General features: G+C 40.8%; 1 protein-coding gene and 1 non-coding gene across 3 annotated transcripts in view; one reads left to right on the top strand and one right to left on the bottom strand.

The window, feature by feature from the left end:
• Nucleotides 1-23,518, bottom strand: part of PDE6D (phosphodiesterase 6D) — a 48,533-nt gene that overhangs the window by 18,099 nt on the left and 6,916 nt on the right. The window lies entirely within an intron of this gene.
• Nucleotides 6,984-7,092, top strand: LOC129032219 (U6 spliceosomal RNA). The gene has a single exon (XR_008501242.1). It is a non-coding gene; the product is annotated as a U6 spliceosomal RNA (small nuclear RNA).

Raw genomic sequence — 23,518 nt, forward strand, 5'->3', positions numbered from 1 at the left:
TTCCTTCTAGTTAGAACCAAATAACTTATTTACTCATCTCCTTCAAAATAGTTCATATGCAAGTTGGACACTTCTTAATGATACTGAGATAATCCTCTAATGATATTACCCCAAATCCTCATTACCAGTCTAGGGATGGAAAATCTAAAACATTTCAATTCATAACAATTCACCAAGAAATTAATTGTTTTATCAGGTGTTATTCTATTCTAGTCTTTTTTTTTTTTTTTAAATAAACCTTTATTTTAGAATAGTTTTTTCTTTTTTTTGAGACAGGGTCCTGCTTCATTGCCCAGGCTGGATTGCAGTGTTGCAATCACTGCTCATTGCAGCCTTGAGCTTCCAGGCTCAATTGATCCTCCCACTTCAGCCTCCTGAGTAGCTGGACTATAGGCACTTACCATCTCGTGTGGCTAATTTTTTAAAAACATTTTTTGTAGAGATGGGGCCTCACTATGTTGTCCAGGCTGGTCTCAAGTGATCCTCCCACCTTGGCTTCCCAAAGTCCTGGGATTACAGGCGTGAGCACTGCGCCCAGCCAAGAACAGTTTCAGATTTATAGAAAAGTTGCAAAATAGTAGAGTTCTCATTTATTGCACACCCAGTTTACTCTATTATTAACATCTTACATTTGTCACAACTAATGAACCAATATTGATGTTATTGCTCCTCTTGGATGTGAGAGATTCTCAGACTGTCCTTATTTTTGATGACCTTGACAGTTTTGAGGAGAACTGGTCAGGTATTTTGTAGGATATCCATAAACTGGTATTTGATGTTTTTCTTATGATTAGACTGGAGTTATGGGTTTTTTGGGAGGAAGACCACAGAGATAGTATCATTTTTATCACATCAATATCAAGGATACATGCTATCAACATGACTGATCGATGCTGATGTTAACCATCATCACCTGGTTGAGGGTAGTCTTTGTCAGTTTCTTCCATTGTGAAATTACTCTTTTCCTTTCCTTTCCACACTGTCCCCTTTGGAAGGGAGTTACTAAATCCGGCACAACTTAAGGGGTGGTGAATTATGCTCTACTTCCTTGAGGGATAAATAACTGTATGAATTACTTGGAATTATACACTGGAGATTTATCTCTTCTCCCCATTTGTTTTATTCAGTCATTTATTTATATCAGTCCAGCTTTTTTAAATCAAATGACTGTGCTCTGATACCTAAATTTTTATCCCAAGATGAAAGTATTTCAACACTAAGAAATCTGCTTAGAAATATTTATTTGAGATGCTTACATGTAAGTCTCAGGAATTCATTTGAGTTATGGGGGAAGACAGAAACCACAGGGTATGTTAGTTTATAGTCAGAAGGAAAAGCTGAGAGAGGGGAAAATATAGTTGGTTTAGAGCAGAACACCTGCTGTGGAGTCCAAGTTCTATCATGTAGCAGCTGTGATCTTAGATCAGTCATTTAACCTGCCTGAGATTTAATTTGTAAACAACAGATAATATGAAGGCCTTACAGTTGTTCCAGGATTATATGAAATGCCTACAAAAATGGTTTAGAGATTATAAAACATGATATAAGCAAGTGTAGGACACTATTATACCATAATTCTTTAGGATTAAAAGAGGCAAATTGCGGAAGTGACTTTTTATGAACAACTTCAAATTCTCTAATAAAAGCATTTATTATTATCTTATTCTTTCTCTAAAATCTTCAAAAAGGAAAACACAACTGAAAGCTTATTTGTATTAATTAATGTTTGACTTGAGTTTTATTCACTCAAAACCTTGTAATTCCTGGAAAACCTGCTGCAATCTTTTGTGCTGCTCATATATTAATCTTCATCTCTTTGCTCATCCACTTCTGTTTTAGAGATAAGGCCTAATTCTACTTTTATACTTGTATTAAATATATATTAAATATTAGATAGATATATACAGAGCAGAAATTATATTTGAGAGATTTGAGTTTATTTTTTTTTGAGACGGAGTCTCACTCTGTCGCCCAGGCTGAAATGCAGTGACGCAATCTCAGCTCACTACAAGCTTCACCTCCCGGTTCACCCATTCTCCTGCCTCAGCATCTCGAGTAGCTGGGACTACAGGTGCCCGCTACCACGCCCGGGTAATTTTTTTGTATTTTTAGTAGAGACAGGGTTTCACCGTGTTAGCCAGGATGGTCTCAATATCCTGACCTCGTGATCCGCCCGCCTCGGCCTCCCAAAGTGCTGGGATTACAGGAGTGAGCCACTGCACCCGGCCTTCTCTTTTATATTACTGGTCCAACAGCCTCCCAACTCATTTTTCTCCTCCAGTCTCTGGTCCATTGTTTCTCAAAGGGTGGTTCCATGACCTTGTTAAAAATGCTGTTTCGGCCGGGAGCGGTGGCTCACGCCTGTAATCCCGGCACTTTGGGAGGTCGAAGTGGGCGGATCACGAGGTCAGGAGATCGAGACCATCCTGGCTAACACAGTGAAACCCCGTCTGTACTAAAAAATACAAAAAAAAAAAAAAAAAAAAAAAAAAAAATTAGCTGGGCGTGGCGGCACGCGCCTGTAGTCCCAGCTACTCGGGAGGCTGAGGCGGGAGAATGGCGTGAACCTGGGAGGCGGAGCTTGCAGTGAGCCGAGATCGTGCCACTGCACTCCAGCCTGGGCGACAGAGCAAGACTCTGTCTCAAAAATAAATAAATAAATAAAAATAAATAAACAAATAAATAAAAATAAATAATAAAAAATAAAAATACAAAAAGCCACTAGCTTTCACATAGATGAGCTTTTGCATGGAAATAAATTAAATAACAAATAAAAAATTTAAAAAACCCCTCTAGTCTGGCTTTTACAATCTAATACACTGTGACCAGAGTGCCAGTCCTAAAATACAAACTGGATCATATCATTACCTCCTCTTCAAAAACCTTCAATAGGTTTTCACTGTTCAGAGAAAAGTGCTAACTTCTTAGCTTAGTATTGAAAGTTTACATTGTGGCTCAAAGATCTCTCTCGCTTCCCTTTCTGTTTTACACTCCTTCCTACACCCATTCTCATCCAGGCACAGTGAATATACTATGCACATATGCACCTCTATGCACTCTGGTCAGCTTGCACACTCTTGTCTGAAGCTTCTCATAAGGCTTCAAACATCAGCAACATCAGAAGAGTTGAGTGGCCTTTCAGGGACCCAATCAAGTGTTATGATGACCATAGGACCACATCAGACAAAGATGATAAAGGAGGGAGGAATAAACCTTTCCCTAACTTAGAGGATCCCTGTGGAGGTAACCATGACAGAGGAAAATGGGAGTAACAAAGACAGCAATTATTGTTATCAGAGGCTGGCTACAATTGCCCCAGATGTACCATGTACCAACTGCAGAGTAAAGCCAGCCATATCACCCCAAGAGAATCTCTCTAAAATAAATCATCTCAATAGTCTTCACTTCCAATGCTGTGAGAAGAAAATGGCTTTTGTCTTTTTTTTTTTTTTTTGAGACGGAGTCTCCCTCTGTCACCCAGGCTGGAGTGCAGTGGTGCGATCTCAGCTCACTGCAACCTCCACCTCCCAAGTTCAAGTGATTCTCCTGCCTCAGCCTCCTGAGTAACTGGGGTTACAGGCGTCCGCCACCATGCCTGGCTAATTTTTTTTTTTTTTTTTTTTTGGTATTTTTAGTAGAGACAGGGTTTCACAACGTTGGCCAGGCTGGTCTTGAACTCCTGACCTCAAATGATCCACCTGCCTCAGCCTCCCAAAGTGCTGGCATTACAGGTGTGAGCCACCACGCCCAGCCTGCTTTTGTCTTTTTTTTGTATGAGAATGCCATTAATGCCATGCAGCAAAACTTATTCCAAAGAATGGCAGTTTCTCATTGTGTGATGAGACTAAGAGAAAGGTAATAAAGTAGACTGGCTAAGTGCCCTGGCCAGGGTTAGAGAGTAAGGATAAAAGGATAATCTTCTTCTTGCTCTGCTATCACCTTTCTTATCCTCTCTTCCAAAGACTAAATTTTACCCTTATTTCTCACAATGAACTAAATGTTTATGTCCCCTCCAAATTCATACATTGAAATCCTAACCCCCAATGTGATGGTATTAGGAGGTGGGCTTTGGGAGGTGATGAGGCCATGAGGGTGGAATCTTCATGAATGGGATCAGTGTCCTACAAAAGGGACCCTAGAGAGCTTTCTCCTCTCTTTGAACCACATGAGGATATGAGAAAACAGTAGTCTGCAACCTGGAAGAAGGCTCTCAGCAAAACCTGAACATGCTGGTACCCTGATCTCAGACTTCCAACCTCCAGAGCTGTGAGAAACGTTTCTATTGTATATAAGCCACCCAGTCTTTGGCACTTTGTTACAGCAGCCCGAAATGACAAAGATATCTCTACTATAAATTTTTAAAATTACAGTGCTTTTTTTCGTAATGAAATAAAGAACAACTTACTTGTAAAAAGACCCAGAAAAACTAAGTCTTAAGCACTTCTATAAACACCAAAGTACTCAAACCAATGACAATTCTGATTTCAGTCATAGGCTCCCAATTCTGGGGAAGCTGATTGCTTATGAAAGTGATTCACGCCAAGCCTGTAATCCCAGCACTTTGGGAGGCTGAGGTGGGTGGGATCACTTGAGGTCAGGAGTTCAATATCAGCCTGGTCAACATGGTGAAACCCTGTCTCTATGAAAATACAAAAATTAGCCAGGCATGATGCCCAGTATTTATTTTCCTACCACACAAGATCTCTCTTTAAAAAAAAGGTTGGCTGGGCACGGTGGCTCACGCCTGTAATCCCAGCACTTTGGGAGGCTGAGGCGGGCGGATCAACTGAGGTCAGGAGTTCCAGACCAGCCTGACCAACATGGAGAAACCCCGTCTCTACTAAAAATACAAAATTAGCTGGGTGTGGTGGCGCATGCCCGTAATCCCAGCTACTCAGGAGGCTGAGGCAGGAGAACCACTTGAACCTGGGAGGCGGAGGTTGTAGTGATTTGAGATCGTGCCATTGCACTCCAGCCTGGGCAACAAGAGCAAAACTCCATCTCAAAAAAAAAAAAAAATTATATATATAAAGCCTATTTCTCTGAAAATAAAAACTGTGCACTTCTGAAACTTTTATATACAGATTCTGGTAGAGAAATGGTTAAAAGAGGTAAAAATGTGATGACAGAGCTTTTCTCCTGCAGAATAAGCCACTGTGCATCTTTATAAAAGTTCCCTAATTAAAGAACATGTCTCTTTTCTTTTCATTGTAAAGAGACCATTAGCAAAATTACTCTCTTTCCCTATAATGCAAGCAGACTGGGGCAAGAACAGAACAGTTTTGGGGGCAGACCATTTCTTTTGTTGAAGTTGTTGGAGTGGTATTTATTCCCAAAGGTTTGGGCAAGAAGACATACTTGACTTTGATTACAACATAGCTTGGCCATCATATACCATTGAAGTTTTCAAGATGTTGCTCTAAGGATTTTCCGGCTTTCCATATCATAATGTACATATTAATGCAGAGGAAACTCAAACTGTAAGAGATATTGGTTGTCTTGAAGCACAATTCCAAACAAATCAATGGTTTGTTTATTTATTTATTAAAGACAGGGTCTCACTCTGTCGCCTAGGCTGGAGTGCAATGGCACAACTGAAGCTCACTGCAGCCTTGAACTCCTGGGTGCCAGCGATTCTTCCCACCTCAGCTTCTTGAGTAGCTAGGACTATGGGTGCAAACTACTAAACCCGGCTTTTTTTTTTTTTTTTGAGAGACAGGGTCTCTCTCCGTTGTTCTAGGCTGATCTCTATCTCCTGGCCTCAAGTGATCCACCTACCTTGGCCTCCCAAAGTGTTGAGATTATAGGCATGAGCCACCACACCTGGCCCTAAACCAAAGATTCAAAGAGAAAGTTTAGAAATATAACTCCAGCCACAGGTTGCAATCCAAACATCATGAAGAATTCCCTGTGGTGAAGCATCTTTTGAGAAAGTGAAGTCAAGCTCTATGTGTTAGGTTTAAGTGCTAAAAAAAAAAAAAAAAAAAGATAGTATTCAATTGACTATTGTTGTAAAAGCCTTAGAAAAGGGCTAATCTAACCTCACTTCCAGATATCTTTTCTTTTTTTGAGACAGGGTCTCACTCCCATTGCTCAGGCTGGAGTGCAGTGGTATGATCACAGCTCACTGCAGCCTCAACTTCCTGGGCTCAGGTGATCCTCGCACCTCAGCCTCCTGAGTACGTGGGGCTACAGGTGTGTGCCACCACACCTGGCTAATTTTTTATATATTTAGTAGAGACAGGGTTTTGCCATGTTGCCCAGGCTGGTTTCGAACTCCTGGGCTCAAGCAACTTGCCCGCCTCAGCCTCCTAACAGACATCTCCTTTTAAACATGTGCCCTCCTGTGAACCACGACAATTTCCAAACACTAAAAGTTTCAAGAATTAAACAATTTTTTTTTCTTTAGATGAGTTTTGCTCTTGTTGCCCAGGCTGGAGTGCAAAGGCACGATCTCAGCTCACTGCAACCTCCGCCTCCCAGGTTCAAGCAATTCTCCTGCCTCAGCCTCCCCAGTAGGTGGGATTATAGGAGCCTGCGACCACGCCAAGCTAATTGTTGTATTTTTAGTAGAGACAGGGTTTCACCATGTTGGCCAGGCTAGTCTTGAACTCCTGACCTCAGGTGATCTGCCCGCCTCAGCCTCCCAAAGTATTGGGGTTACAGGCGTGAGCCATTGCACCCGGCTAAACAGTCAATTTCTTAAAAACCCCATATCAGTATGTAAATAAAATTAAGGTAAAAATTCAGTTATTCTGGGTCAGGATTCACTTTAAACAATATAAAAGCCTATCTAATAATGTTTAATGATATGAGAAAATGTTCATAATGTATTGATATGTGAACAGGAAGAATATTTTTTAATTAAAAAGCAGTTTACAAAACATGTATAATGTGATCACAGTTATTAAGAATTATATTTACACATATATTTCCTTTACCAAAGGAATGGCTGTTACAGAAAGTTTGGAAAATAGAGGACAGTGCTTGCTTCAGCAGCACATATACTAAAATTGGAATGATACAGAGAAGATGAGCATGGCCCCTTAAAAAAAAAAAAAACAAAGGACAAAAAAGAAATAACTGTAATCTTGTAATCCAGAGATTACTGGGTTTAATATTTTGATATATATATTTCTAATTTTTAATGTACATATACTTCTCCCCAATAAATGTAATTGTAAAAGTTTTTTTTAGTCATTAGCCTTGCCTATGTATCTGCCTACCTGTCTGTCTGTCTGTCTAAAACGGCATCTTAGATAGACAGACAGATAGGTAGATAGATAGTGCAGTGGTGCACATGGCTTACTGCAGCTTCAAACTGTTGGGCTCAAGGGATTCTCCTGGCTTGGACTCCTGAGTAGCTAGGATTACAGGCACCCCCAGCTAATTTTTTTTTTTTTTTTGTAGAGACAAGGTCTCACTATGTTGCCCAGGCTGGTCTCAAACTCCTGGGCTCGAGTGATGCCCCTACCTTGGCCTCCCAAAGTGCTGGGATTACAGGCATAAGCCACTGCATCTGGCCACATCAACTTATATATACCCTGTGTTCTAAGAAGCTAGGGCAAATTATAAGAATCATGTACAACAGTGCTTCTCAGCCTTGGCTGCCTATTAGAATCACTTGGGGAACTTCTAAAACTCCTGATTCCTGGACCTTACCTTTCAGACCAATTAGAATCTCTGGAGGTGGAACCCAGGCATCAGTATTTTTCACAGTTCCCCAAGTGATTCCACTGAAGCCAGGGGGGAGAACCACAACTTGACAAAGTGTCTCCTAATCCCTGACCCTTGAGCAAAAGGTGATTTACAACAGGGATTTCTTAAATTTTCATATGCATACCAGTCATCTGGAGATCTTGTTAAAATACAGATTCTGGTTCAGTAGGTTGGGGTGGGATCTGAGATTTTGCATTTCTAACTAGCTCCCAGATGATGCCAATGCTACTGCCCCAGGGACCATACTTTGAATAGCTTTAGGGTACCAGGAAAGAAAACTCTCATAAAGAGTGAAAAGAAAAAAATTATAGCCACTAAAGCCCATACTCTATACCACCAGACAGGAAGGGGTGGTCCACAGTGGATGAACAAAGGGTTGAGGCTGGGAATTAAAAGACATTTCTAGGCCAGGCATGGTGGCTCACGCTTGTAGTCCCAGCACTTTGGGAGGCTGAGGCAGGAAGACTGCTTGAGGCCAGGAGTTTGACACCAGCCTGGGTAACATAGGAGACCTCATCTCTATTAAAAAAAAAAAAATTAGCCGGGCGTGATGGCGCATGCCTGTAGTCCCAGCTACTTGGGAAACCAAGGTGGGAGGATTGCTTTAGCCCAGATGTCAAGGCTGCAGTGAGCTGTGTTCATGCCATTTTACTCCAGCCTAGGCGACAGAGTGAGATCCTGTCTAAAAATAAATAAATAAAGCAATTTTAAAGAGAAAAAAAGGGAAAAAGGTATTTCTAGGAAATAAGATTTTAGAGATTGGAAAGGTTTGGAATAACACATTTTTCAGGGGGAAAAACAGCCATTGGAGCTTATTATTCGTGTGTACAAAGGAAAGCAAGCAAGCTTGGGGGAGAAGAGGAGTAGGCAGTGAGAGAAAAAGATCAAATGTCTAAAAAATTGTTATGGAAAAAATAAACCCTTGGCTACAGTGCTGGAAAGGGATAGAGAAGCACTATAAAGGGATCTGTGGAATCTATTTCTCTGCCAAAAACATGTTTGGGAAGCAGAAAAGCTAATAAACTGAAGTTGGTATAGATTAATAACCATCTTCCATCAACTCCCTCCTGGGGACATGAAGAGACCCCAGGAGTATAAGTCTCCTGTGGCAGTGCTTTAGGAACTAACAACAAACAGTGAACTTACTGCCCAAATGCTTCTCTTTGTAAGCAGTAAGAATGGCAAGAAACTCAAACACGGCATCCCTTTGCGGCTTCTTGGCAATATCCTTCTGGGAATTTCTAAACTTCCAGGCAGGCTAGAGATACAGCCCCCAAAACAGGGAAAAAAGTGTTTTTCTCCTGAGGGCCTTCTCATAGAAATGAGAAATGTTTAGTATTTTTTAGAACAATAAGGTAAACATTTAATGTAAAGATATTCATAAGTCACTACCAGACTTTTATACCTCCAAAATAATTTCTAAAAACAATAAAATAGGAAAACCTTCATGTAAATTAGCTGGAGCAATTATTTGAATCAGCTGCTATACTTTATCAGCTGGTCCTTATCAAATGGGTCACATCCAAGTAAATTTCTGTTTAAATCAATAGAAGAAAGTAAGGGGATGACTTTACCAAGATATGGAAAGAATTCTGTTGTCACATGATTTGTGTTACACATTGCTTAAGTATATGAAACTTTGGCAGAAATGTATACAGTCTTCACATTCAGTATCTATTTACTGTATAATGATGATGGCTAAGATGTACTGAGTACTAGATAGTATGCTAATAATTTAGATATTATTCATGTATAAATTAATCCACATAACCCTATGAAATAGGCATTATTATTATAGCTCTTACATGGATGAGGAATCTGTACAGGTTTGAGGATGGTAAGTTTTTGCTTCATTTCATTGCTAAAAGGTCACAAAGCCAGTAAGTGGTCAAGTTGGTTTTTGACTGCCTGATTCTAACATCCGTGATTTTTAACTTTATATGACACCCCCAACTATCCTGCATACCCAGTTTGTACCGGGGAGAGACTGAGGGATATAAGATGAAAAAGTCATGATCCCTAAACTCATGGTACAAGACAAGTAGTTCCTCTAGCACATGAGATTAGAAAGGCATTTCCAAATGCTACAGGATACAAGATGCCAGATCAGATTATGCTGCTAGTGTATTCCACAGGTCAAAACCCATATACTTTTGGAGTCCTTGATTTTTAAGCTTTTTTATACAACCTTAGTGGGTAAAAGGCATATTTACAAAAAGGACATGCTGCAAGGCTAGTGACACTATTTTCTAGCTCAGGCAAGTTTTCCAGAAATTACTGAACCACATCAGTCTATATAAAGGTGATAAAGCCGTAACAATGTCCAGGTAACAGATCTAATACCAGTTGAGTGGATGATCTCTTCCATATTCAAGTGCTAGAGTGTTGCCTGATAACTTGGTCCATGAATACATTAGAATGGAGACAACAGAAATGAGTCTAAGACTAAGGTTGTGGTCTCTCTTCTGAGACCATTTCTATAAAATCTCCAAAGGCTAAACGGAAATCCCATTGATTGTATTGGCCCAACAATGGCTATAAATCAATAATTCTTTTTTTTTTTTTTTTTGAGATGGAGTCTTGCTCTGTCACCCAGGTTGGACTGCAGTGGCGTGATCTCGGCTCACTGCAAGCTCCGCCTCCCAGGTTCACGCCATTCTCCTGCCTCAGCCTCCCGAGTAGCTGGGACTACAAGGCACCTGCCACCACGCCCGGCTAATTTTTTGTATTTTTAGTAGAGATGGGGTTTCACTATGTTAGCCAGGATGGTCTCGATCTCCTGACCTCGTGATCCGCCCGCCTCAGCCTCCCAAAGTGCTGGGATTACAGGCGTGAGCCACCAGGACTGGCCTATAAATCAATAATTCTTAACTGTGGTTCATTATCAATGCAGACAGATAAAAGTCTTAACTATTTTGCATTTCTCAGGGCTAGCTTTCTAATAGTCTTGTTTAACTTAATTGCAGACAGCATGAGGCCAGGGAAAAGGTGAACAATATTTCTAGCCTTATCTGGCATCCAGCTATTTTCATAGTTTAAAGGTAGTCCTCAAAGAAAGAAAAGGCAGGGTAAAAGAGCTAATATTTGAGTACCTACTTTCAACATATATGTCACATGCTGTGCTAACAGCCCCTCTTTTTTATTTTTCAATCTTATTTAATACTCATACCCACATAAAATAGTGGTGCTCCCAGCAGTCAAATATCTTTCTCAGGAACTCACAGCTGGTAAATAACAGAGCTAACATTCAGACAGAGGTCTGTTCACACTACATACCCTTGGGAACAGAAAGGCTCCAGGGAACTGCAGGGTCCTGGGTGTCTGTGTGACGACATTCCTCCAGGGCTAGAAGAGCTGAGGGAACTGATGAGAGGGTGAGAAAGGCAAGCAGACTCCCTCAAATATACCATGGAAATGGCCCTTTTGCCCTTCCTAACAATGTTCTCTTGGGGATATGCTTAGTAGAGAAGGAAGATGATGTATTGAGTTATTGAATTTGTACTGATCCACATTGAAAACAAAATTCCATTTATGATAACAAAACTTCCCTGTTGTAAGTTGCACTTAAATATTGTGAGCTTAAATATTTCAAAGTAATGATCTCCATTGAGTATAGCTATGTGTGTGGCTATTAAAAAGTAGACCTCCTCTTTTCTATCCTTTGAATGAAACCATTTTTTTTTTTAAATCTGAAGTGGATTCAAGGACTAACGCTTTTTTTTTTTTTTTTTTTTTTTTAGACACAGTCTTGCTGTGTCGACCAGGCTGGAGTGCAGTAGTGCGATCTCAGCTCACTGTAACCTCTGCCTCCTGGGTTCAAGTGATTCTCCTGCCTCAGCCTCCGGAGTAGCTGGGATTACAGGTGGGCACCACCATGCCCAGCTAATTTTTGTATTTTTAGTAAGGACAAGGTTTCACCCTGTTGGCCAGGCTGGTCTCAAACTCCTGACCTCAAGTGATCCACCTGCCTCGGCCTCTCAAAGTGCTGGGATTACAGGTGTGAGCCACCGCGCCTGGCCTAACAATTTGGTTTTAAGAACTGAAGACTTGTAGTGTTGTAAGCAACCCAAAATTATCTTAATGGACATAGAAGGCTTGTTTGTTTCAAAGTTTTTCATAAAAATATTTCTTACCCTATTCAGCTAATCTTTCGAGAGGACACAGAGGAAACAAGAAAATCTCAGACAGAGATCTTAGGCGCAGTGGCTCACACCTGTAATCCCAGCACTTTGGGAGGCCAAGCTGGGAGGATCACCTGAGCCCAGGAGTTCAAGACCAGACTGGGCAACATAGTGAGACCCCATCTCTACTAAAAAAAAAAAAAAAAAAGAAAATCACAGGCAGAGAAAGCATTTGGTGGTATGCTCCATATTGCAACATGGAAAAATGCACTGGTTCTAAGAGCAGTTGTTAATATTTGAAATTAATCCTAGCTGACTATAGATCTGCTCATGACAGCAAGTTTAAATAAATAGGTTGACATCTTTGTGCAGTCATTTAGAGCAAGTTCTACATATTCAGCAAGATCAAAACTATATTTTGCAGAAATTCAGACAGAGTATTTATTAGTATTTATCTGTCTTGCTAGAGAGCCAAAGGAACAGTATTCAGAGTGAATGAAGACAAAAAGTTTGTTTTACATGGAGGGTAGCATTATTGCAGTAATCTTGAGGTTCTCACTTAATCATTTCCCTCCAATTCTCCAAAGAGAGCCTCTATTCTCCTTTTTTCCTTGCCTACTCCTATAATCATTCCAATTGTCTCATTCACGTATTTACTGCACAAACATGTATTGGGGTACTGTGTATCAGGTGCAAATATTGGGGATTCCACAGCTGTACCACTCAGAATGTGGCCCACAGACTGGTCCTGGTCTGTGAATCCATTTGCTACCAGCCTGTGACATGTGTTTAAAATTTTTAATAACAATACAGCAGAATAATTTGTTGATTTCAATAATAATTTTAAAAAACTTTTATGTCATTTTTCTTTAAATTTTTTTTTTTTTTTTTTTGAGACAGGGTCTCACTCTGTTGCCCAGGCTGGGGTGTAGTGGTATGATTACAGCTCACTGTAACCCCAAACTTCTGGGTTCAAGTGATCTTCCTGCTTCAGCCTCCTGAGTAGCTGGGACTACAGGCATGTGCCACCATGCCTGGATAATTTTTAAATTTTTTTTTGGTGTTGAGACAGAGTCTATGTTGCTCAGGCTGGTCTTGAATTCCTGGGCTCAAGTGATCCTCCCACTTTGGCCTCCCAAAGTGCTGGGATTACAAGCTTGAGCCACCAGGCCTGGCTTTATGTTATTTTTCTAATAATTAATCTCACTGTATTTTACAAAAATATTGGTCTATGAAGTATTAGAAGTAAAACCCCGATTCTTTTGCCAGCCATAGTTTAAGCAGCATTGTTCTAGGAAACAGGAAGAATAAGATAAGACTTTTGCTCTTGACAAGGTCTTAGTCTAGTCTTGTGTGAGTGTTCAATAAAAAATCTTGCCAGATGTAGTGGCTCAAGCTTGTAATCCCAGCACTTTGGGAGGCCAAGGTAGGAGGATCACCTGAACCCAGGAGTTTGATACCAGATCGGGCAATATACTGAGACTGTGTCTCAACAACAACAACAAAAAATTAGCTACATGTGGTGGTGTGTGCCTTTAATCCCAGCTACTTGGGAGGCTGAGGGCAAGATTGTGCCACTGCACTACAGCCTGGGCAACAGAGTGGACCCTGTCTCCAAAAACAACAAAAACTCCTTCCATCCTCATACACATTTCTGAGGAACACAGAAAGTTTAGGCTTTGTAAATAGGTCTGGGGAATATTAATTTTTTTCTAATGAGCTATTAATAGGTTAAAAGGACAACAGAGAAGGGTGAGATAAGAAAGGCTGTCAACAGAAAGGGCAGTTTGATAAAGAACAGGAAATCAACAGGCAACCAGGAGGCCAGCATGTATAACAAATTGCTATATGCCTCAGGTGAAGAAGTCAAGATGGCAAATCAAGGCTTACTGGAGGAAGACACTGACTCCAGTCTCTGCCATACATCCATTCTCCAGCGTGCTGTTTATTACAGCATCACCTCCTATCCTGGCCACTTGTTTATACCTGTGTCATAGTACTTATCAGAGAGTACCATGAATATATTAGTTTGCAAGTCAAATTCTACTGACACTATATTATTTATCTTTCTCTTCTCAGTGCTCAGCATGTAACTGACACTCAAATATGTGTTGAATCACACTAAGCAATAGAGGGCGAGTTCATTAGAATTCTCTTCAGGCTGAGCAACCACAAGAGATGCTTTTAGGGTCCAGTAGACTGTAGAAAGGGCAATTTAGGCTGGGTGCAGTGGCACATGCCTGTAATACCAACACTTTGGGAGGCCAAAGCAGGAAGACTGCTTGAGCCCAGGAATCCAAGACCAGCCTGGGCAACATAGTGAGATTCCATCTCTACCGAAGGAAAAAAAAAAAAGACAAATTAGCCATACAGTGGTGCGTGCCTGTAGTCCCAGCTACTCAGAAAGCTGAGGCAGGATGACTGCTTGAGCCCAGGATTTCAAGGCTGCAATGAGCCAGGATCTTACCACTGCACTTCAGCCTGGGTGGCAAAGCAAGATCCTATCTCAAAAAAAAAAAAAAAAAAAAAAAGTGGAAGGGGGCAACTTAAACCTGGAACTCAGAAAGAAAAAAAAAGCAAAAACCAACCCACCAACCAACCAAAAAACCTCCACTCTCCCTAAGGACAACACCTAAGTCAGTCAGCTGAATTGCAGGTAACAATATATTAGAATTTAAAAGCCCATTCTGCATTAAGTTTGAATTCATGACTTGACAGAGTACTCATAAATTATATATGGTCATGTGGCTCTGAGTAATTTCAAGGTAAGTATATTTTTCAGACAAAATGGCTGACTAAGCATATAATGATATATGCTAATGTCTACTATGGCAGACCAGAGCACTATGAAGCAAAGCTTCAAAACCAAGGTCACAGGCATAAAGAAAAACCTCTCCCTTCTCATTACTTTGGGGTGGAAGCAGCTGCAATGACTAGCAGTAAATAAAGGGAGTTTCTATTTGGTGGTATCCTGAGCATTTTCATTACAGGGCTGTCTGTCTTTACTCTGTTTTCATAGTTTTTGGTTGTGGCTTTTTTCTTCCTGTTCTCTTATCTTTTCACACTCTGCCTGTATGATCTCTCCCCTCTCAAACTCTCTCCTCCTTGTTTCCTTTCTGAACTCATTTCCTTCTCTTACTCCCACTTTCTTCATTAATTCTTAAATACCACTTATGTCAGAGCCCTCTTATGCTTCTGCCTTAGTGTTGGTTATACAGAGCATTCTGCCTTTAGTACCTTCTTAAGGACCAATTCTAATTCACGGTCATTTAAATGCATTTCTCCACGCAATAATTTCCCAGTGATTTTCCCATTTATGGGGGATGAGAAAATATAAATAGATCTCTGAGAACCCAGGTTTCAGTATCCTTGAAACATAATATGCAGCATTGTAATCAGTGGTGATATCCCTGTGAAATAATACTCTTGCACTGGCAAAGTTACTATGCTTGGAAAGTATACAATCAAAATTCAAACTGGCCTGGGAAACAGTGGAGGCAAGTAATTCAGTAATGAGAAAAAGATCAGTATTTGAAACATAACACAGTCTTCTCCCTAGCAAAGTCAAACAATAACGCAAACCTTTCTTTTTTCTAGTCAGCCCATTATCCTACTGATATGTACAGTTATGTGCCTGGAACTGGTCAGAAACAAGCTAGAAGAGACATACCCAAAGAGATTCTTACAGGCTCCCTTTGCACTTTTATTTGCTTCCCAGCACCTCCTGATTGAAGAAGAGATAATACAAGGCCTTTTCCCAAGGGCATGTTCCCAAAAGGGCCACTGTTTCTTTCAGGTTATTTGGAGGCACAGGGATATTGCCTTGAAACCTGTCAAAATCTACATTCAGAGATTCCTGAATTTCACCCAGTTTTTAAAAAACGCTATAGTATTGGGAAGAAACTCAACTTCTTCAAATTATAACCCTTAAAAAAATAAAAGCTGGCAGGGCATGGTGGCTCATGCCTATTATCCCAGCACTTTGGAAGGCCGAGAAGGGCGGATCATCTGAGGTCAGGGGGAGTTTGAGACCAGTCTGGCCAACTGAAACCCTGTCTCTACTAAAAATACAAAAATCAGCTGGGTGTGGTAGCGCATGCCTGTAATCCCAGCTACCTGGGAGGCTGAGGCAGGAGATTGCTGGAATCCGGGAGGCAGAGGTTGCAGGGAGCTGAGATCACGCCACTGCACTCCAGCCTGGGGGACAGAGCAAGACTCCGTCTCAAAAAAAAAAAAAAAAAAGCAAAGTCAAAGATGATTCTGGTTTTTCAGTGTCATCTGGGGGTTTCTTCTGTTGTCACTCCAAGAGCCACGATTAATTCCCAGAATTGTGAAAAAAGGCTCACAGGTATCTAAGCTGAAGTAAAAAACAATCACTAAGGCTCTGACTTTTCTGATATCCTACTTTAAAGCAAAGGTAAACAATGATTGTAATAATGTAATAGCAAGCATAGTGCATTTGAAGAGCTATGGTTTTTAAATTGAGTTGGCATGTATTATTTCGTTCAAATTTCATAACATCTCCATCAAACAGCACGCATCATCCTTGTTTTTTTTTTTTGAGACGGAGTCTCACTCTGTTGCTCAGGCTGGAGTGCAGTGGTGCGATCTTGGCTCACTGCAAGCTCTGCCTCCCAGGTTCACGCCCTTCTCTTGCCTCAGCTTCCTGAGTAGCTGGGACTACAGGTGCCCGCCACCATGCCTGGCTAATTTTTTGTGTTTTTAGTAGAGACAGGGTTTCATCGAGTTAGCCAGGATAGTCTCAATCTCCTGATCTCGTGATCCACCTGCCTCGGCCTCCCAAAGTGCTGGGATTACAGTGTGAGCCACCGCACCCAACCACTTTATCCTTGTTTTACAGATATTAAGTGACTTGTACAAAGCCAGCTTAAATAAGTGATTTCCATTATTTAATGAATTCTATCTACCCACCCAAGCTGCTGCCCTAATACCTGCTTTCTTAGGTCACCAGATTTCTTGAAAGAGTAATCTATTATGTCTGACTTTATTTCCTCATGTATTCATTTTCTAATCTTGAAAGATTATACTTTGTTTCTTTAACTATTTTTTTTTTTTTTTCCTCCAGACAAGGTCTTGCTCTGTGGCCCAGGGTGGAGTGCAGTATAGCCAGTGGCACAATCTTGGCTCACTGCAACCTCTGCCTCCTGGGCTCAAGTGATACTCCTACCTCAGCCTCCTGAGTAGCTGGGACTACAGGCACACGCTACCATGCCTGGCTAATTTTTGTATTTTTGATAGAGATAGGGTTTCACCATGTTCCCAGGCTGGTCTCAAACTCCTGAGCTCAAGGGATCCATACATCTTAGCCTCCCAAAGTGTTGGGATTACATGTGTGAGCCACTGTATCTGCCACTATCTATTATTCTTAAAAAGATCACAATGACCTATAAGATATCGTGGGACTCTCAGCTGATTCTTAAATATCATTAATGAATAAAATTTCAAAGAATTCCAAGAATTTGTTTGGTCCTCATCCTTCCTCATTCCTGACTCCAACTCACTCTTGAAACACTTTCCTTCGTCTGTTACTCCCTACTATCATAAAGATTAAACTAGGTAACACCTCATCTTTTAAGATCCTATTCAAGTGATAATCCTTTTATTGTTGTTGTTGTTGTTGTTGTTGTTGCTGAGATGGAGTCTCCCTCTGTCGTACATGCTGGAGTGTGGTGGCGTGATCTCGGCTCACTGCAACCTCCACCCAGGTTCAAGCAATTCTCCTGCCTCAGCCTCTCGAGTAGCTGGGATTACAAGCATGCACCACCACGCCCAGCTAATTTTTGTATTTTTAGTAGAGACAGGGTTTCACCATGTTGAAACCATGGGCCAGGCTGGTCTCCAACTCCTGACTTCAAGTGATCCACCCGCCTCGGCCTCCCAAAGTTCTGGGATTACGGGCGTGAGCTACCGTGCCCGACCTCAAGTGATAATTCTTGAAGTCTTCCACAACACCCCTAGTAGTAGTCATACTTTCTCTGAGTTTCCACAGTACTTGATACTACTAGGCACGTAACACATTGCATTCTGATTGTTATGGTCTCTTTCTCTCTCCCTTATATAATACAAGTTATTTGGTCATGGAAACTGGTTTATCATTTTCTTTTTTTTGAGTGGGAGTTTCGCTCTTGTTGCCCAGGCTGGAGTGCAATGTCATGATCTCAGCTCACTGCAACCTCCACCTCCTGGGTTTAAGCGATTCTCCTGTCTCAGCCTCCCGAGTAGCTGGGATTACAGGCACACGCTACCACGCCCGGCTCATTTTTGTATTTTTAGTGGTGACGGGGTTTCATGACACTGGTCAGGCTGGTCTCGAACTCCTGACCTCATGTGATCTGCCTGCCTTGGCGTCCCAAAATGTTGGGATTACAGGCGTGAGCCACCGTGCCTGGCCTGCTTTATCATTTTCTTTCTCTTTGGTTTAGCAGATGATATGCCACATACAGATTCTGTTAACAAATGTCTGAATGAACGGCCAGTAAGTGGCAGCACTATGACCAGAACGCAGCTTTTCTGGTTCCTTTGTCTTTGCTCCTTAGGCAGAAGATGGCTCAAAAGCAATTAAGGCTTACAGTTACATTTCTCACTTCCTATTTCATGAAAATGCTGAATCTCAGATTTAGTCCCTTTTTCTTAATCTTTAGCAGTGACCTGGTGAAAACCATACTTTTCACACAGAGTAGTCACCTAGGTAGCAGTGTCACACATGGCATAATTATGACTATCCTACAATTTGCTCTCTCTCTCTCTCACACACACACACAGATATGTGTGGTGTATATATATATACACATACATACACACACAGATATACATATAGACACACACACACACACAGTTTCTAGAGATGGGGTCTTGCTCTGTTGCCCAGGCTGGAATGAAGAGGCACGATCATAGCTCACTGTAGCCTCGAATTCCTGAGCTCAAGTGATCCTCCTGCCTCAGCCTCCTGAATAGCTGGGACCACAGATGGGACCACATTTTTTAACAGAGAATCATAGAAAAGGAAACAGTCTGTTAGATTCTTATCTCAATCCATAAATACTTAAGGGGCCTTTGAAACAAACTCTAAATGCATAATAACACTCTGTAACAGGAACCCTCAAGTTGGTTCTATAAGCTACCCACAATATACTTTCACCTGAGATTTTTCATAGATGTTTAAGGAAAAGGTTTCAAAATGAAACTGAAATAAGCTGGTCACAAGGTAGCCTTGTGTATTCTGAACAAAGCCAGGACATGTTTGTTTATCCATGCTAGTATCCAAGACTTTTTCACTTTTTTTTTCCTATTAACGAGATTATCTGAATTGCTCATCTGAAAACAACTTCATTGTGGGATAAATTTTGTGTTACTTTATTGGACAAAACTATATGGACACAATCTTGTGCTCATCAGACTTGAGTAACAACCTCCTATGTTTGATCATCACTGAAGTTGCTAATCAGACCCCTATGAGTAGCCATCTCCTGACTACAGAGGACAATGTTTAAGAGGACTGTGCTTAAGATGAAAAAAATATGAAAACAAGAATATATCCACCTGCTGCTTAAGTATTTTCTGGAAAATGTCTTTTTTTTCCTCTGGTAACTCTAATTGTTAAAAAATTCATTATCCTGGGCTAAACCCTGGCCCCTGTATCTGGTGAATTGAGGGGAAAAAAATATAGGAGATATGACCACATTAGAACAGGATAATTTTCAAGTGAAAAATAAATCTGGCTGTGACTTAAACATTGAGAAAAGGGTTGGGCATGGTGGCTCATGTCTGTTAATTCCAGCACTTTGGGAGGCCAAGGCTGTCAGATCACTTGAGCCCAAGAGTTCAAGACCAGCCTGGGCAACATGGCAAAATCTGGTCTCTAAAAAAATAACAAAAATTGGCCGGGTGTGGTGGCTCACACCTGTAATTCCAGCACTTTGGAAAGCTGAGGTGAATGGATCACCTGATGTCAGGAGTTTGAGACCAGTCTGGCCAACGTGGTGAAACCCCGCCTCTACTAAAAATACAAAAATTAGCTGGGTGTGGTGGCAGGCGCCTGTAATCCCAGCTGTTCAGGAGGCTGAGGCAGGAGAATTGCTTGAACTTGGGAGGCAGAGGTTGCAGTGAGTTGAGATCGTGCCATTGCACTCCAGCTTGGGTGACAAGAGTGAGACTTCATTTCAAAAAAAAAAAAAACCCACAAAAATTAGCCAAGCATGATGGTGTGCACCTGTAGTCCCAGTTACCTGAGAGGCTAAGGTGGGAGGATCACTTGAGCCTGGGAGGTTAAGGCTGCAGTGAGCTGAGAAATTTTTTTTTTTTTTTTTTTTGAGCAACCTCTGCCTCCTGGGTTCAAGCGATTCTTGTGCCTCAGCCTCCCAAATAGCTTCTGTGGGGTTTGCCATGTTGGCCAGGCTGGTCTCGAACTCCTGACCTCAAGTGATCTGCCCACCTAGGCCTCCCAAAGTGTTGGGATTACAGGCGTGAGCCACCTTGCTCAGCCAAGCTGAGAAAAATTTAAAACTCAAAATTAATAATACAACAACAAAAGAATAAATTCTCCAGAGAGGCATCATGGTATACCGTAGAAAACATGGACTTTTAAAAAGACAAAACAAGGCTTAAATTAAGGTTCTGCCTTCACCTAAGTGACCGCCTCGTCGATCCTCAATTCCTTAATCTATAAAATGAGGCTAACAATGAATAGGGTTGTTGTGATAATGCAGTAATATATCAAAGTTCTTTAAAAACCAAAAAGCAGTATAGAATTATGAGATATTACTAGACCATGCTCTTTCTTCTTGATTTACAGTGTTAATTTATATTACAGCTATTTATGTTTCATTCTCTAAATGTTATCTAAATTCAGAGGCAATAATTGCTCTCCTTGACTCTGAATCAGTTGTATCTACAATGCACTAAACCAAACACTTCAACACTGAGTGTCTCAGAGTTGTGTCAAAAACAAAAAGGAAACAATCAGGTCACAAAAAAACTTTTTGCCTATTTTAGGTGTAGAACATATCTCAAAATAAACATTTGCCGAAAAAAGTACTTGTTAAATAAGAAAGGCTGTCACCAAATCAAAGAATTGTAGTGCTGGAAAAGGATTTGAGTATTTCTGTAGATCATCTACTGTAATACACATTTGATACATACAAAATTTTCCTCTGCAACACTCTTGACAGACAGGCATCTATCTGCTGCTTAAAACACTTTCTGGAAAATGTCTTTTTTCAGGCAATTCTACTAATTGTTAGAAACTGGCCTAAACTCTGTCACCTGTAATTTCTACCCCGCAAATCTTGTAGTTCCTCTGAGAGCTACACAGCAACATTTAATTCTTCCTCTTTAGAACAGTTTTTTTTTTTTTTTTTAACTTTAGAAGAGAACACTTATATCTCTTGTCCAACTCTTTTCATCTTTAGGTTAAACTCCCTTCAGTTCCCCCATTATTGAATGTATGCCATGTTTCAAGTGGCCCACCTTTACACCAGCTCCACTTTTCCCTGCCTCCCTTTGCTGTAGACTAAACAAGCTTTCACGTGTCCTACGGTGAGACCATCACCTTCTTTGCCATAAACAGTGTGCTTTAGTTCAATCCATTGAAATCTTTGTGGATATTGGACTGTAAGAAATATATTTGCTTTTCTTCCCAGCTCCAAAATTATAAGCAGGTCAAAAGCAAAAAAGAATGCTGCTCTCAGAACTTTGACAATTTGAGTTTTACGCATTCAAGCAATTATTAGAATAGTCAGGCTGCTGGAGAAGATGGCCTTTAAAATTCCTTCCTATGATGCTAGGCTTTAGCTCAGGAATAGGGAGGGATAGGTCTATAAGTCAAATCCTCTCATAACACGAGGATTTGTGGATGCAGAATGCTGACAAGTGAGGCCTGGGAGGCAAAACTGAGGTCAACCCTAGTAAGAACCTAGAGCTTCCAAGCCTCAGAACCATTGCTAGTCCTTTATCAAATGTAGTGGTGATACAACTGGAATTCTCCATGAGAGTTTTACCGTGTTCTGTTCCATTTCTCCAGAAGTTACTGTAATGTTTCATTATAAACCATATACACAACCCTGGGAAGAAACTTAGAAGGTCAGTAGAAGACTATAAATATCTAATTATACTCTAAATTCCTTCCAAAAAGCAAAAGCAGGAATGCCTGTTTAAGAATCCTAAGTAAGGCCGGGTGTGGTGGCTCACGTCTGTAATGCTAGCACTTTGGGAAGCCAAGGTGGGCAAATCACTTGAGCCCAGAAGTTCAAGACCAGCCTGGGCAACATAGTGAAACTCTTTCTCTACAAAGAAAAAATACGAAAATTAGCTGGGTATAGTGGTGCACACCTGTGCACCCAGACACTCAGGAGGGTGAGGCAGAGGATCACCTGAGCCTGGGAGGTGAAGGCTGCAGTGAGCTATGATAGCACCAGCCTGGATGACAGTGAGACCCTGTCGCAGAAAAAAAAAAAAAGAATCCTAAGATAATCAATAGGACATTACATTCATTTAATCCATTCAGGATAACAATACAAACTCTCAAGAGTCCATGCGTGAGGAAACAAGCTACCAATCACAATCTACATGAAATTGGGCTTTATGAGTGGTATGTCTGGTTGCTTTCCAAGACTTTGGGTTGACAGACAAAAGCTATATTATGGGAAATAATAAACCTCAAATTCATTTTTAACATTTGGCCAAGGCAAATGTACCAGGGAATACTGACTTTCAAGAGAAGTTCTACAGTCGACTTTTCTTAATATGTATACTATTCTTATTCTTTATTCTAAGTGAGTAAATAGAAGATGTAAAGCCAACTGTTTTTTGATTGGAAGCAAAGTCAAGGATTAAGGTACTATGAGAAGATACAGGGATTCCAGGACCAAACTGTGGGAGAAGAAATGTAAGAACACAAGTCAAAGATGCTTTCAGAAACCTTCTGAGCCCAAACTCTTTTTGCTAACCTGCCATAAATTAGAATGAGATTCATTTTCTAGACAAGATAAACATGAGGTATGTATCAATGCTTATTGAATCATTTATTCAGAGGCAAAATGGAAATACCATAGTTTTTCAGTAAGAAAATATAACTAGAATGAAGTCATTAGTTATATCTCAGAGAAATAAGTGGCTTTACAATCATATTAACACTATTGTCATTATTATTATTATTATTATTATTATTGAGATGGAGTCTCACTCTGTTGCCCAGGCTGGAGTGCACTGGCGTGATCTCGGCTCACTGCAACCTCCACCTCCTGGGTTCAAGCGATTCTCCTGCCTCAGCCTCCCGAGTAGCTGGGATTACAGGTGCACACCACTACGCCTGACTAATTTTGTATTTTTAGTAGAGATGGGATTTCACCATGTTGGCCAGGCTGGTCTTGAACGCCCAAACTCAGGTGATCCACCCACCTCGGCCTCCCAAAGAGCTGGGATTACAGGCATGAGCCACTATACCTGGCCTGTCATTATTATTAGTAATTATTAATAAAATGAATGGCAGCAGATATTACTATATGCCAGGCACTGAACCAAACATCTTTTATGCAGTTTCATTTAATTCTCAAAACAACCCTCTGATGATATGAGATACAGATGCTGAGGCTCAGAGTCTGAGTGTTCTGTTGAGAGTCACAATAGCAGAAGCAGTAAGTCTAAACCTTGGAAGTGAGCCC

The sequence above is a fragment of the Pongo pygmaeus genome, chromosome 11, assembly GCF_028885625.2.
Source record: "Pongo pygmaeus isolate AG05252 chromosome 11, NHGRI_mPonPyg2-v2.0_pri, whole genome shotgun sequence".
NCBI lineage: Eukaryota > Metazoa > Chordata > Mammalia > Primates > Hominidae > Pongo > Pongo pygmaeus.